This window comes from Rana temporaria, chromosome 1, assembly GCF_905171775.1.
Source record: "Rana temporaria chromosome 1, aRanTem1.1, whole genome shotgun sequence".
Lineage (NCBI taxonomy): Eukaryota > Metazoa > Chordata > Amphibia > Anura > Ranidae > Rana > Rana temporaria.
Genome location: NC_053489.1, coordinates 537945872 through 537960333, shown reverse-complemented (window position 1 = coordinate 537960333; position 14462 = coordinate 537945872).

Below are 14462 nucleotides of genomic sequence, written 5' to 3'. Positions count from 1 at the left end.
CCCCAAACCAAAAGAATAATAATAAAAAATAATATATAGTTCTCCAACAAGAGGGCAATTAAAAACAATGCATTATTTACTATTTTCCTCTTCCAGGTCTATGCACTACTCCCCCCTTCAGGTGGAAAAAGTTCAAACCTTTTGGAACCTTTCTCACCTGAATGAAATAAGAGGAAAAAAATAACTAAATAAAAATAATAATGAAAAACTTTAAAAAAATTTAAAGTAAAAAAAATTATAACCATAACCCTTCAGGGAGAAAAATGAGAGAAAAAATATAAAAATTAAAACTGACAACAAAAAAGCTGATAAAAATGAGAAATGAGAAAAATTGATTAAAAATTACTAAAAATTAATATAAAACCAAGAAAGAAAAAAATGAAGAAGAAAAAAAAAGAAAAAAAACTTTTACAAAAATTAAAAAAAAAATGTATAAAAATTAAAAGTAAAAAATTGTAATGGATAAAAAATGAGTACAAAAATAAAAATAAAAAATAGAAATAAAAAATTACTAAAAAAAAATTACACGAACATGATAAAAATTTAAACTAGGAGTATTAAAAAAAACGGTACATTTGTACTGGTCTGGATTGGAACTGGCTTCTTCAGAAATTTGTTTCTGAGTTAGTGGCTTTTCCTTGAGAGAAGATACCTCGTTGAGGTGCACATTCTCATAGTTTTGGCGTTCATTCTCCGGATAGTAATGCACATCATTACTTGCATCAGGGAGAGTCATAAAGCTACACAGATTAGGACTACAACAACAGGGTGGAGTAAAATACTTTAATTCCTCCCCGACTCCCAACGGAGTGTAAAGGGGATGTCAGGTTTGCTATAAAAACCTTTCTCCAGGGCAACTCGGGGTGTAACCCGGGGTTCCGTCTATATCCATACCAAGGACAAGAGAATATGTACAATAGACTCCCCAAGGTAGTGTACCCTGTTGAGTACAATTCAACCTAATGCTGACAACAGTGCATCACTAGACCAGCACCCATACCCCAGCATTCGGTATTGAGTACAACAGCACATATACCATTGAAACAATGACAAAACCCACAAAAACTCCATCCCTGTGACTTGATTTTAGTGACCATGTCCCACTACCACCTGGTAGGTCCAAGGAACACCCTAGTTCCATGACTAACACCCCATCGGTATCCTCTAGGACAAAGAAACAAAACTCGCCTATGTCCTAAATTATACCTAGGTGTTTCCTCCCCCGTAATGATCTTCCCATCCAGAACCCACAGTGAAATACTTTCCCAACATTCCTCCTTCACCACCGTGTATTGACCTGGAATGCAAAAGACATCGTGGTCACACTTCTGACTGGGGGAAATATCAACCTGCTCTCAGCTTCCGTACCCTCTGATCACATGTGGGTCACTTAGCCCCAAATGCACCAAGCTGGAATCCCCAGTCAGTAAGCTCATTGATGCCAACATCTCTACAGACCGAGTCTGCACTTCCGTATATGGGATCATACAGCACCTCATCTCTCACAATCTAAACCAGTACAGCCCATCCCGGCATTTGACTATCATTTTGGATTAGTGTAAGCGACGAGTTTTGTCAAAGTCTTACTGAGTGGTGATGCTAACTCCTCAGGCTACCGCCCATCATACAGAGCTTTGTACAATCAGCCTGATACTGGTCAATAACTCCGCCTGCCCCTGCAAGTACGCCAGAGCCAATGACATGTTTTTGTCCTATACCCTATCACACTCTCTTCCAACCTCTTAACATGGTCGATAAAATCGACTGAGCCATATTAAACTGGGTATTTATGTAACTCTGTTGCATGTTGTCACAACTGTCACCAATCTCTCAGAGCAACAAAGCCGTGCTTATTGTCTGAAGCCATGGCTGCGGGTCTGTTCCTCAGGAGACCGCTGTCCACTCTATTACCAACACCCATCCCAGCTCCTATTCCCCCTATATAGTGCTGAATACACCCCTCCTCTGTTGGGTTACTCCTCAGAAATAAGCGTCCTGCGTGAACCTTATGCTGTGTCTGCACATCTCTGGGAGAACGCCACTGGTCACTTGACAATCACTTGATTCAGTGTATACTCGGCACATACAGGGTAATAGTCTTATCAACCACTCTGTACCCTGTTAGCCCACGTGTATTCCCTTTATTTAACAGGGCATGTTCCTGTATGTAGTTACTGTCATTACTTGTGCAGGGATTCAACCTCTCAGGTGAGACATCAACTAGGTGTACCTCTCCCATGTCCAGTAAGCGAAAAACTTCTTTATAGGACTGCTAAGCTTTAGACACTGCCTCTACAAGGAAGTTTTCACCCCATTGATGTATCACCTGGCACCCTCTAGTTTGGCCAACAGACACCCTATTATGCATAGATGCCAGTCTCCTGGGTACCTGCACCACATACATTTATGTCATACTAGTCACCCATTCCAATATTTCTTTCAATTCCTGTCTGGACTCACGACCCTCAGGACAGGAATGGACTCCAGGGTATAACCCAGTAGAGTCAGATAGGATAGTACCCAAATTGACCGTGATATATGCACAAAGTTCCGTCCATGCCCAAAGTTCCTTCCCTGCCCTTAGGGATGAGAATAGAATGAGTTAGATTTTTCTAACCCTTCCCTGATATGTAGCCCAGGGCCTCCCAATGTGTTCTTGATTATCTCCAGCTCTATAGTGATTACGGTATCCAATTACCCACCTCCCGCTCCAAAGACAGGCGCCATTGAGCCTCTTTTAATTATGGGAAATAGTCTGGATACCCGGATTGAAAACCACCTGCCACCAGGTACACCCGATCCCTCATAGAGGCTGCACACCTTCTCCCTCCTCTATCAATTCAGTAGTTAGACTATGTTATCCTTCACCCCTACAAAACAAGCTGCCTTCACCATTCAGACAGGACTCTCATGAAAGACAGGAGTCTACTGCCACCCTGGGGCACTGATCTTCTTGGCATGCAAGTCACAGACCACCAGTTAAGGTACACAAGTAATCTAGGATAGAAAGGACACCTATGGATATTAACCGAGGAGAATACTGCATGTCCACATATATATTGGAAGTGAGGGCCCCTGGAACAGCCAAGAGCTGGTATCACCCCATACAATCTTCCTGCATGCCTTTTCTCCAGACTCAACCCTAAAACTATACAATACGAGGCCATACCTATGCACTTTCAACTCGTATGCCACCAGGCAGGCCCTCGTACTATATGTCTGCCGGTAAATCTAAAAGAAATTGGAAAACAAGAATTGCATATAGTGTATCCAGCTGAAGGGAACGGGTGCTACCAGACACAACTGACCAATAGACTAAGAAAAAAATTCCTTGTAGCACTGAGGCAATGCAACCTTGTACAGCCAGGCTTAACAGCGGGGGGGGAGTTTAAGAAGTCCTAAAAACACAAGTCTGGCCAAAGTAACATCAGGATTTTACCTATTAGATCTATGGAACTACACGTGTCAGCATGGCTGATCTTCGGTAAATAAGAAAACAGATATGCCACAGATCTATGGCCGATCCATTTCAACCGCTGGAGAATACCCCAAAACCCTTGTAACACTAAGTGTGGTACCCCTGAATGCTACTTAGCCTAATATATGTGTTAGAGTGCCAATTATCCCTTGCAGTCTTACTCAATTTTTCATAAAAAACTAATACACAGACCTCAGTTAGTTGGTTCTGCTATTCAGTGGATCAGCACATGTAACCCCCACTAGGTGGTCCAAAAACATAGCCAAATGGACTGACCACTAGACGTTCCAACTAGATAATGGTCATGAAAACCTAAACCTTGTGAAACCCGACCGACTAACTAACCTAAAGATTTCCTCTTATTCTGAAATCCTGAAAAACACAGTTATCGATTCTGAGGGATAAAACACAAAATAAAAGTTTAGTAATAAACATTAAATTTTTTCTTAACCTGGAAACAAAAAACAATGGTTATATATCTGTAACAAGACATAAGCATATACAACACAAATATACATTACATTATATTACATAAACCGTGCACTTTCTTTTAAAATACCAAAAATTGTTGAGCTCAACGTTTCATTAATATGTATTACTATAATACATATTAATGCCATATGGATTTTTTTTTATGGTATACTAATAATTCCCCCCTAAAAATGTATTCACCATGGTTAAAAATGAGCAGTTTTAAAACAAACAAATTTTTTATAAGTTTCCCTTTTGTCTTGCAAGACAGTCCTACTTCATCACAACGTTTTCGCAGAACCTACTGTAAAGAAAAACAAACACATTTTTGTAATTGCCCTTTTCAATTCACCATTACAGAATGCAGGTCATTTGCAAGTCAATAAGATCTTTTTTTCCACTCGCATAGACCTAGAAAAAAAAAAGAGGGGGGGGGGGGGAATTTGGGCTGTTAGCACTGAGTCAGCAGCTGAGAACACATGTCACACACAATAGAAGGATCTCACACATTTCCGCACAACCTGTTTAGCTAGGTCAAATATGACCTCAAGACCTTACACAGATCCACATGTTCTATATCCTACTTAAACCCATAACCTCTGTTTATCACTTCAAGGTTTAGGCTCTCTGGAAATGTGGATTCCCTATTAAAAATACTCACCTCATCAGTTCTGTAATCCTACCATCCCTGCCCTCCAAGCATCTCACATTTCTCTTAAAAATACCGTTTCCAGTCTAGCGATTCCCATCATCTATATATTTCACAACCCAAGGTCCATATTTATCTATCATTTCTTCCCTCGGAGTCAAGTGGTAAGGTTCCCCACGGTAATTCCGTTTTGAAGCAATTCGATTTCCCATCTTTTTACGAATGTAGGACCTTGAGCTGTTCCGCAACCCTTATAGGGCGCTTATTCCAAAGCTAGCTACACTTTGACATGATTGGGTCGGTGGGTACCTCCCCCATCCACCTTTACCGATTTTTTTTCACTACTTGCCAGAACAATCCATGTACTGATTATAGTCCTTCAAAAAATTAGCACCGGAGATTTTCCAAACCAAATGGCTCAACCTCCCCGCAGACTTTCCAAAGTATTCTAAAAGAAATGCTTACTGTACCACAGGGCTTCCCAAGCGTTTGGCTTGAAAGTACCCTTTTTCGAATATTGCTTTCCTATCCACTGATCCCAATCTTTTATATATTTCACAACCCAAGGTCCATATTTATCTATCATTTCTTCCTTCGGAGTCAAGTGGTAAGGTTCCCCACGGTTCGACATCCGTTTTGAAGCGATTTGATTTCCCATCCTTTTACAGACGAAAGGACTTTGAGCTGATCCCGCAAACCCTTATAGGTCGCTTTTTCCCAAAGCTAGCTACGCTTTGACCACTGATTGAGTTGACCGGTACTGCCCCTTTACTGATCTTTTTTCACTACTTGTCAGAACAATGACTGACTATAGTCCTTCAAAAAATTAGCACAGGGATTTTCCCAACTAAATTAGTTTTAATCCCCCAGTGAACTTTCCTGCAATATTCTAAAAGAAATGCTTATTTATTAGATTGTTATGATTGCTTGCAGTGCAAGCGGCACCTAATTGCACTAATTTAACTGACGCTTACCTAATAATGATTTTTAGCAGTTACAATATAGTCAGTGTTTACAGATTCAATTACACCGCCTACCATCCTCAGTTATTTGTTTAAACAGAGGAATAGATTCAGTGTGATTTTAGTCTCCGTTTCCACTGATGCGATTTGCCATGCGACTTTAGACCCAAAGTCGCATTACAACTCGCAGCCCATTGATTTCAATAGCACCCACTCCAATCTATGTGGCTCAATGCTGCAGCAACCGATAAAGGTACCTTTTTGATGCGACCTCTGGATCAAAAAAAACGCATTCAAAGCCACACCACAGTCGCACTAAAGCTGCATTTCCAAATCGCACCCTGAATCAGGCGACATTGGAGTTGCACCAGTGGAAACGCAGCCCAAAAGCATAGGTGCTGACGAAACTGAAAATTAACATTTGTGAGATGGATAGGGAAGCTTTGCTCAACAAGAAAAAGCTTCATTAAGCACCTACCATGGATCTGGCCTTTATCACAGTATACAGCAACCAATACCAACAATTGGAAAAGATCTTCAGATAGTATTGGCCCATTTTGAAAGAGCACAGAACTTTAGCAGCGGTATTGCCATCACGACCCAGACTCACCCACCACAGAGCACCAACACCACGAACACACCCCGTCCACAATGCACTCGATCCCCCCAGGGAAGCGAACACCCGTCCAGAACCTGAAGGACTCCACAGACGCCAGAGATGCCCACCGTGCAAAACAAATAAACCCCAGCCCCGGAGACAAACCACCCCCAAGTCCCATGTCCACAACAGAGAACCCCAGACAAAACAACTCACCACCTGCAATAGCACCCATGTGACCTACATCATAGAGTGCCCCTGCCGACTCCAGTACGTGGGCCGTACCACCAGACCCTTACGTGTAAGAACACGCGAGCACATCAAAAACATACGTAATGGATTCCCAAAACATAGTCTCTCTAGACATTTTGAGGAAAAACTTTATAAGGATCCATCCTGCCTCACGTTCTATGGGGTTGACCTTATTAAAGACCACTGGCGGGGGGGGCAACAAAAAGATCCAGGTCTCACAAAATGAGACCCGTTGGATACACAGGTTGGGGTCTCTAGCCCCTAGAGGCCTCAACCTGGATATTGATTTGAACTGCTTTATTTAAAAAAAAAAAATTTGATCACAGGTCACTTCTCTTTGCTGGCCTGCACAGGGTCCTGACTTTATTTATTCATCTATTTCTCCTACTAACGTGGAGGTTTCTTGGACACCAACTATTGGTGGAGGTTCACCAACTGAGTCACATAGGTTTAATAACCACTACACCCACACCTTATTGAATATTAATCATTATAGCGGCGCCATCGCCCAACTGTTTATTTATAAAAGCATAGGTGTGTTTCACTCACAAAGATTGGCCTAATCTCATTCAAAGGGTCAACTGCATAGAGGCACACTGGGCCAGATTCACAGTCAGCGGGGTAAATTTGTGCGGGTGTAACGTATCCGCTCTACGTTACGCCTCTGCAACCCAGACGGGCAAGCGCTGTATTCTCAAAGCACTAGCTCCGTAAGTTGCGGCAACTTAGCACGAATCAACAGGCGCAAGCCCGCCTAATTCAAATTTGGATCAGGGGGGCGTGTTTTTTTTTGTAAATCTACTGTGACCCGATGTGATTGACGTTTTTGCCGAACGGCGCATGCGCCGTCCGTGGAACCCTCCAGTGTGCTTTGCTCCAAAGCACGCCGCCAGGACGTCATTGATTTTGACGTGAACGTAAATGACGTCCAGCCCCACCCACGGACGACCTACGCAAACTACGTAACCCTTTCAAATTTCGACGCGGGAACGACAGCCATACCCAACCTTGGTACGCCGCACTTATGCCTCATATAGCAGGGGCAACTATACGCCAGGAAAAGCCCAAAGTCACTTTACTGCGTTGGCCGGGCGTACGCTCGGGAATTCGCGTATCCAGCCAATCTGCACACTCAACGCGGAATTCGACGGAAGCGCCACCTAGTGGTCATAAAAAAATAAAATAAAAATATGCAGTTACGATCCGACGGTGTAAGAGACCTACGCCTGTCGGATCTAATGGATATCTATGCGTGAACGATTCTAAGAATCAGGCGCATAGATACGACGGCTCGGATTAGGACCCACGGCTGCAATTTCATTCTATATATATATCTACATTATTCAAAATCAGTCTCATAAACACATTCGCATAGACAAAAAGAAAAGGTTAAATTCTGAAAAGTCAGTTTGTTGTTAGGCATTCAGACAGGTTAAAACAAAAACTCTTATCCCAGCTCTGTCTACCATACCAGAAATCATATCTTATCCAAACTCTAAACCCTCCTTTCACACGGGGCACCATTTTGTCATAGAATAATTAATAACGCACGTACATAATTAATAATCAGAGAAATATTAATATCGCACGTAAATAATTAAAATAAGCTATAAACACCTTTTTGTCTATATAAAAATTATAACAAAGTATAGCTCTGCTAAGAAGAGAAAAGTATTACATTTATTGATACAGAGGAGAAACTGGTATTACTACAATATTTACAAACATAACATAACCTATACCACCTTCAAAACCCAAGATGATATCCCAGGCACACAATTATACAAACAGTAAGATGGCTGAAATGAATACGTCAGTATCTCAAGACAATTCATAGGAAAGGAAAAGTTATAGACATTAAATTTAGGAAGAGAGAGATAGAGGGAAGGAGAGAGAGAGAGAGAGAGAGAGAGAATGAGAGAGGTATAGAGAGAGAGAGAGAGAGAGAGAGGGGGGGAGGAGAGAGAGAGAGAGAGAGAGGACAAGGGTTTACATCACCACTGTTCAGGTCCACATCTGCAGGGCAAGAGAGCTCTCAGAGCTTTTTCTCTGACCTTTATCTTCACTTGCCCTCATCTGCCCCCCTCCCTCCAGGATTCAAAATCCTTAGGATGCTATTGGTGTAAAATGGCCTTACGAGCGGATTGGTTGAATCTCAAACTTAGATATTCATTGGTTCCGAGTTCCATCCGAATCCTGATTGGTTGCCTTCCAAGCCTCCTAAAAATGTTTCTTGCATGGACTAATCTAAAAAACCTATCAGTCTAGGGTATGTCAAACGTTCCTTTGATGCGTGGTTTGACCATTTGCTCCATTAGCATGCTAAGGGCCCCTGCTGTGAATGGGGCCTTTCAGACTATCAGAGCTTCCTTTCAAGACAAAATGATGATTTAGCTCATTTAATTAATACCTGACACCTTTTACTGATTCCCACGACAGGAGATGCCTTCTACAGTACAAGCCCTGTCATCATAACCAGTCCAGTAAAACATATACATCCATTTTTTTCCCCAATGGTTCCCCTGGTAGAAATATGAAATTCAACATTTCTATAACAAACTTTATCATAGCTCTATATGCCACCCCACTGGTGAGAGTACGAGTCAATGGCCACCTTTCGAATGCCTTCTCCATCCACAACGGTATGAGACAGGGCTGTCCCTTATCCCCCTTGCTTTTTGTACTCGTGTTAGAACCTTTCCTGTGTTGTATTCGAGCAAATGGTGATGTTAAAGGACTGACCATTGTACATGCAAGTTGGTGGCATTCACTGATGATATCTTGCTATTTCTGTCACGATTCCCAATATACTGAAAGACTTCAGCTTGTTCCAGTACATCTCCAACTTTAAGATCAACTTCAACAAATCTCATGGTCTCAACATTTTCCTAACTGCTACTACAGTCTTGCAATGTCGGGATAATTTCCCCTTCACATGGCAGTCAGAGGCTATCCCTTACCTGGGTATCCAGCTACCAGCTACACTTTCTGAACTATACGCCAGGACTTACTGTGGCTGCTGATCCTGGTAAATGGGACAAACTTACGTTCTCCTGGTTCGGAAGTTATGATATTTACCTTAGACTAGCTCAGGAACCTGTTCGGACATCACAGAGCCCAGGGGTGGTTCAACAGGGCTGTCTGACCAAACTTAAAGCGGGAGTTCACCCATTTCTAAATTTTTTTTTTTTCTTCCCCTAGATTCCTGCTCGTTCGGTCTAGGGGAATCGGCTATTTGTATTAAAATAGGTGCAGTACTTACCCGTTTTCGAGCTGCATCTTCTTCCGTCGCTTCCGGGTATGGTCTTCGGGAGCGGGCGTTCCTTCTTGATTGACATTCTTCCGAGAGGCTTCCGACGGTCGCATCCATCGCGTCACTCGTAGCCGAAAGAAGCCGAACGTCGGTGCGGCTCTATACTGCGCCTGCGCACCGACGTTCGGCTTCTTTCGGAAAATCGTGACGCGATGGATGCGACCGTCGGAAGCCTCTCGGAAACCTGTCAATCAAGAAGGAACGCCCATTCCCGAAGCCCATACCCGGAAGCGACGGAGAGGATGCGTCTCGTAAACGGGTAAGTACTGCACATATTTTAAAATAAATAGCCGATTCCCCTAGTAATAACGAGCAGGAAGCGAAGGGGGAAAAGTGCCCTCTAAGGGTGAACCCCCGCTTTAACTGGGCGATCACATGCCCTGGGGTGAGGATAATCACAAGAGCACAAGAGTATTGGCACTTTGTAAAGCTTTGAGCACCATCACAAGAATACATTTCAACTGAAAATCCAAAAGGATAACGATTGATGGACTTATAATATTGAGCACATTAAGTCAACACATGGCATAGAATTTAATATTTTTTTTTAGATAAAAAGTTTGTAAATATATAATTATATATATTGTATATGTTGTTAGCACAATAGCACTTTATGCATGTATGATGGAATCATATTGCACTATTCACTTGTTTAGTTAATATTAAGCACTGGATATGTATTATTGCACAAATTCACAGGAAGTATTTTGATTGCAGAGTACAGTATAGCACAGCGCATTGGTTTTATTATTTTTTTAATAAACAACTAATAGCTACAACCTTTTCAATACCAGCACTTAACCAAATTAATATTCTTCTCAACCTGTGTTATAATCGCCTTACCATGATCACTATACTGTGCTCTCTTTCCAGGAAGGACATGGATGGGTTGGACTCCTGTCGGCAGAATCCTATAGCCCCTCAAAGCACCTCAGTATTCACCCATGCACACCCCTCCAATGCCCCTTCATGTGTCCGCTCTTTTAAACCCTTTCTTCCCACTTTAACCGCCCCCCCCCCCTTTTTTTCTCTCTTTTTCTTCCTCTTCTCTCATTTATACTCAATGGGGTGGATTCAGTAAGCAATTGCGTCTGCGTAACCATAGTTACGCAGCGCAATTGCTTAGTTGCGCCGGCGTAACGACTTTTCTGTATTCAGAAAGCTTGTTACGCCGACTGCAGCCTAAGATATGACTGGCATAAGGCTCTTATGCCGTTGTATCGTAGGCTGCATTCTTACGATGGCCGCTAGGTGGCGTTCCCGTAGTGGTCAGCGTAGAGTATGCAAATTGCATACTCACGCCGATTCACAACCCTACGCACGCCCTGCGTACGCATTTTACGTCGTTTGCGTTTGTCGGGTTCCGCGTAAGGCTGCTCCTGCTATTAGCAGGGGCAGCCAATGCTAAGTCTACCCGTCGTTCCCGCGTCGCGATGTTTGAAAATGACGTTGTTTGCGTAAGTGAATCGTGAATGGCGCTGGACGCCATTTATGTTCTTGTTAAAGCAAATGACATCCTTGCGACGCCATTTGCCGCAATGCACGTCGGGAAAGTTTCCCGACGGAGCATGCGCACTACGTTCGGCGCGGGAACGTGCCTAATTTAAATGATCCACGCCCCCTACGGGATCATTTAAATTATGCGCTCTTACGTCGGCCATTTTTACGGAGCGCCTCCGCAAATTACGGAGCTACTGCTTCCTGAATCAAGCGTAGCGCAAGTAATTTACGGAGGCGTAGCGTAAAAACGGAACGCTGCGCCTCCGTAAGAAGTGCGCAGCAGTACCTGAATCTACCCCAATACATTTTCCCACTGGGCCTGATGGGCTTTACTCTTGGAAAATTAGCATAGTAGTAGGACTACATTGGCAACATAATGTCTATTTTTCCTCTGCCACCACTTCATACTCCCACCCTCCCTTCACGTTCACAAGGCACCCTTTCCTCTCCAGGAGTAGAATGATGAGTGCCAGTCCACTTTATTGTAGTAGTACAAAGCCACAATACTGCAATTGCAGTACCCCCTGGGCTTTTGCTTCACTATCAGCCTATGACCGTTTAGGAACACTAATGTATAATGAGAGTTTATCTTTTCCTTATCCCCTTTCCTTGGGGATACGCATTGTCTTACCCACCCTTCCTTTTTTTTAAAGTTATATTTATGATTTTGCAAAAGGTATAATAATACTATACAAACAACACTTCTTTGTATTGTACATTATATATATTTTCAATAAACCATGTTTGGAACAAAGAATAAAAAATAAATACTGTCTAGAAATTATCTGAAGAGACATTATCCCTCGAAGACCAGAGGGTTAAGAAGAAAAATTTTTGATACAAAAGTCTGCAGTTTAACACCATAGCCAGGATGCCCTTTCATGAGTACTGTCAGGAGAACCGTGCAATATCAAACCAGAAAGCTTTTAGCACAGCTGAAAATTTTAAATGACAATTAGTTGTCCACGCATACGTCATGGTTCAACAACGCATAATCACAAGCAGGAGCTGTCAATGCTACTAGTTTAACCACTTAAGACCCGGACCATTATGCAGGTAAAGGACCTGGACAGTTTTTTGCGATTCGGCACTGCGTCGCTTTAACTGACAATTGCGTGGTCATGCAATGTGGCTCCCAAACAAAATTGGCGTCCTTTTTTCCCCACAAATAGAGCTTTCTTTTGGTGGTTTTTGATCACCTCTGCGGTTTTTATTTTTTGCGCTATAAACAAAGATAGAGCGACAATTTGGAAAAAAATGCAATTTTTTAATTTTTTGCTATAATAAATATCCCCAAAATATATATTAAAAAACATTATTTTTTCTCAGTTTAGGCCGATACGTATTCTCCTACCTATTTTTGGTAAAAAAAAAACCGCAATAAGCGTTTATCGATTCATTTATAGCGTTTACAAAATAGGGGATAGTTTTATGGCATTTTTATTAATAATTTTTTTTTTACTACTAATGGCGGCGATCAGCGATTTTTTTCATGACTGCGATATTATGACGGACGCATCGGACAATTTTGACACATTTTTGGGACCATTGTCATTTTCACAGCGAAAAGTGCTATAAAAATGCACTGATTACTGTGAAAATGACAATTGCAGTTTAGTAGTTAACCACTAGGGGGTGCTGTAGGGGTTAAGTGTGACCTCATGTGTGTTTCTAACTGTAGGGGGGGGGCTGGACGTGTGACGTCAGTGATCATCGCCCCCCTTATCAGGGAACAGACGATCACTGACATTGCCCCAGTGAAAAACGGGAAAGGTGTGTTTATACACACCTCTCCCTGTTCTTCAGCTCCTGTGACCGATCACGGGACACCGGAAGCGATCAGGTCCGCGGGTCCCGGAGCTTCGGACCGGGTCAGCTGGGCTCTTAAAGGGGACATATATATACGTCCATGTGCCCAGCTGTGACAATCTGCAGACGTATATCAGCGTTAGGCAGTCCTTAAGTGATTAAAGGATAAATATGACTGTCACATAGGGATGAGCTTCGAGTTTGAGTCGAACCCATGTTCGACTCGAACATCGGCTGTTAGACCGTTCGCCAAATTTCGAGCATTATTATTATTATTTTGTGATGCACTACTCGAATTTGGCGCAAACGGCCCATAATTCACTGCGACATTGCAGTGCATTGCTGGCTGATGATTGGCCAAGCATGCACTATGACCCGCATGCTTTGGCCAATCACAGCGTGGAAGAAACGGAGAGCAATAATTGGCTAAAGCCAGGGTGGCTTTGGCCAATTATGCCTCAGGGGGTTTAGTACATGCCCCACACTATATAAGGCCACCTGCGTGGCAGCCTTGTGTAGTGTGTTGCGGCAGTGGTTAAAGACAGACAGAGAGAGAGAGAGAGAGAGAGAGAGAGAGAGACAGTGTCATTTATTTTGAGTTAGATAGAGCAGGCAGACAGGCGAGTCAGTTAGCTTCAGTTACAGTGTGTAGAGGATATATATGCATCCCAGGTGTTGTATATATATTTATACAATGTATTCAGTTTAGCTAGATCCGTTCCTGTATTCTCTTCCTAATATACTGACAGGCAGGCAGGTGATTGTGCTAGCTGCAGTATTTTGACTTAGTGTACTGTGTCCTTACCTGAATACAATTGCTGGTGTTCTCATACAAATACATGCAGGGAACTCCAGTATTTTGTTTTAGTGTCCTTTGCACAGGACCAGGCATTACATTAAAGCTGCAAGTATTTTTAAAGACATTTTTTCCTATAGAAATGTCATTTTGTGCAGGGACAGTTCTAAACATGGGAAACACGTGCCACTTCACAGGCATACTATAGACATCCAGCAGGTACGATATTTAAAAGAATATTTCACTTTTTTTCTCACTTTAAGCATCATTAAAATCACTGCTCCCAAAAAAACTGCCATTTTTAATACATGTCCCCTGGGGCAGGACCCGGGTCCCCAGACCCTTTTTAGGACAATAACTTGCATATTAGCCTTTACAATTAGCACTTTTGATTTTGAACGTTTGAGTCCCATAGACTTTAATGGGGTTCTAAAGTTTGCACAAACTTTCGGTTCCTTCGCAGGTTCTGGTGCGAACCTGGGGGGTGTACGGCTCATCCCTAACTGTCACAAAAAGGAAAAAAAATTATTCTCAGATGTGCGTTTAATACTTGTATCTGCAGACCAAACTCCTTCTGAATTTTTGTTTTTTTCCGAGAGGGCATACAGTCTACTTTAAACAATAGATTCATAGA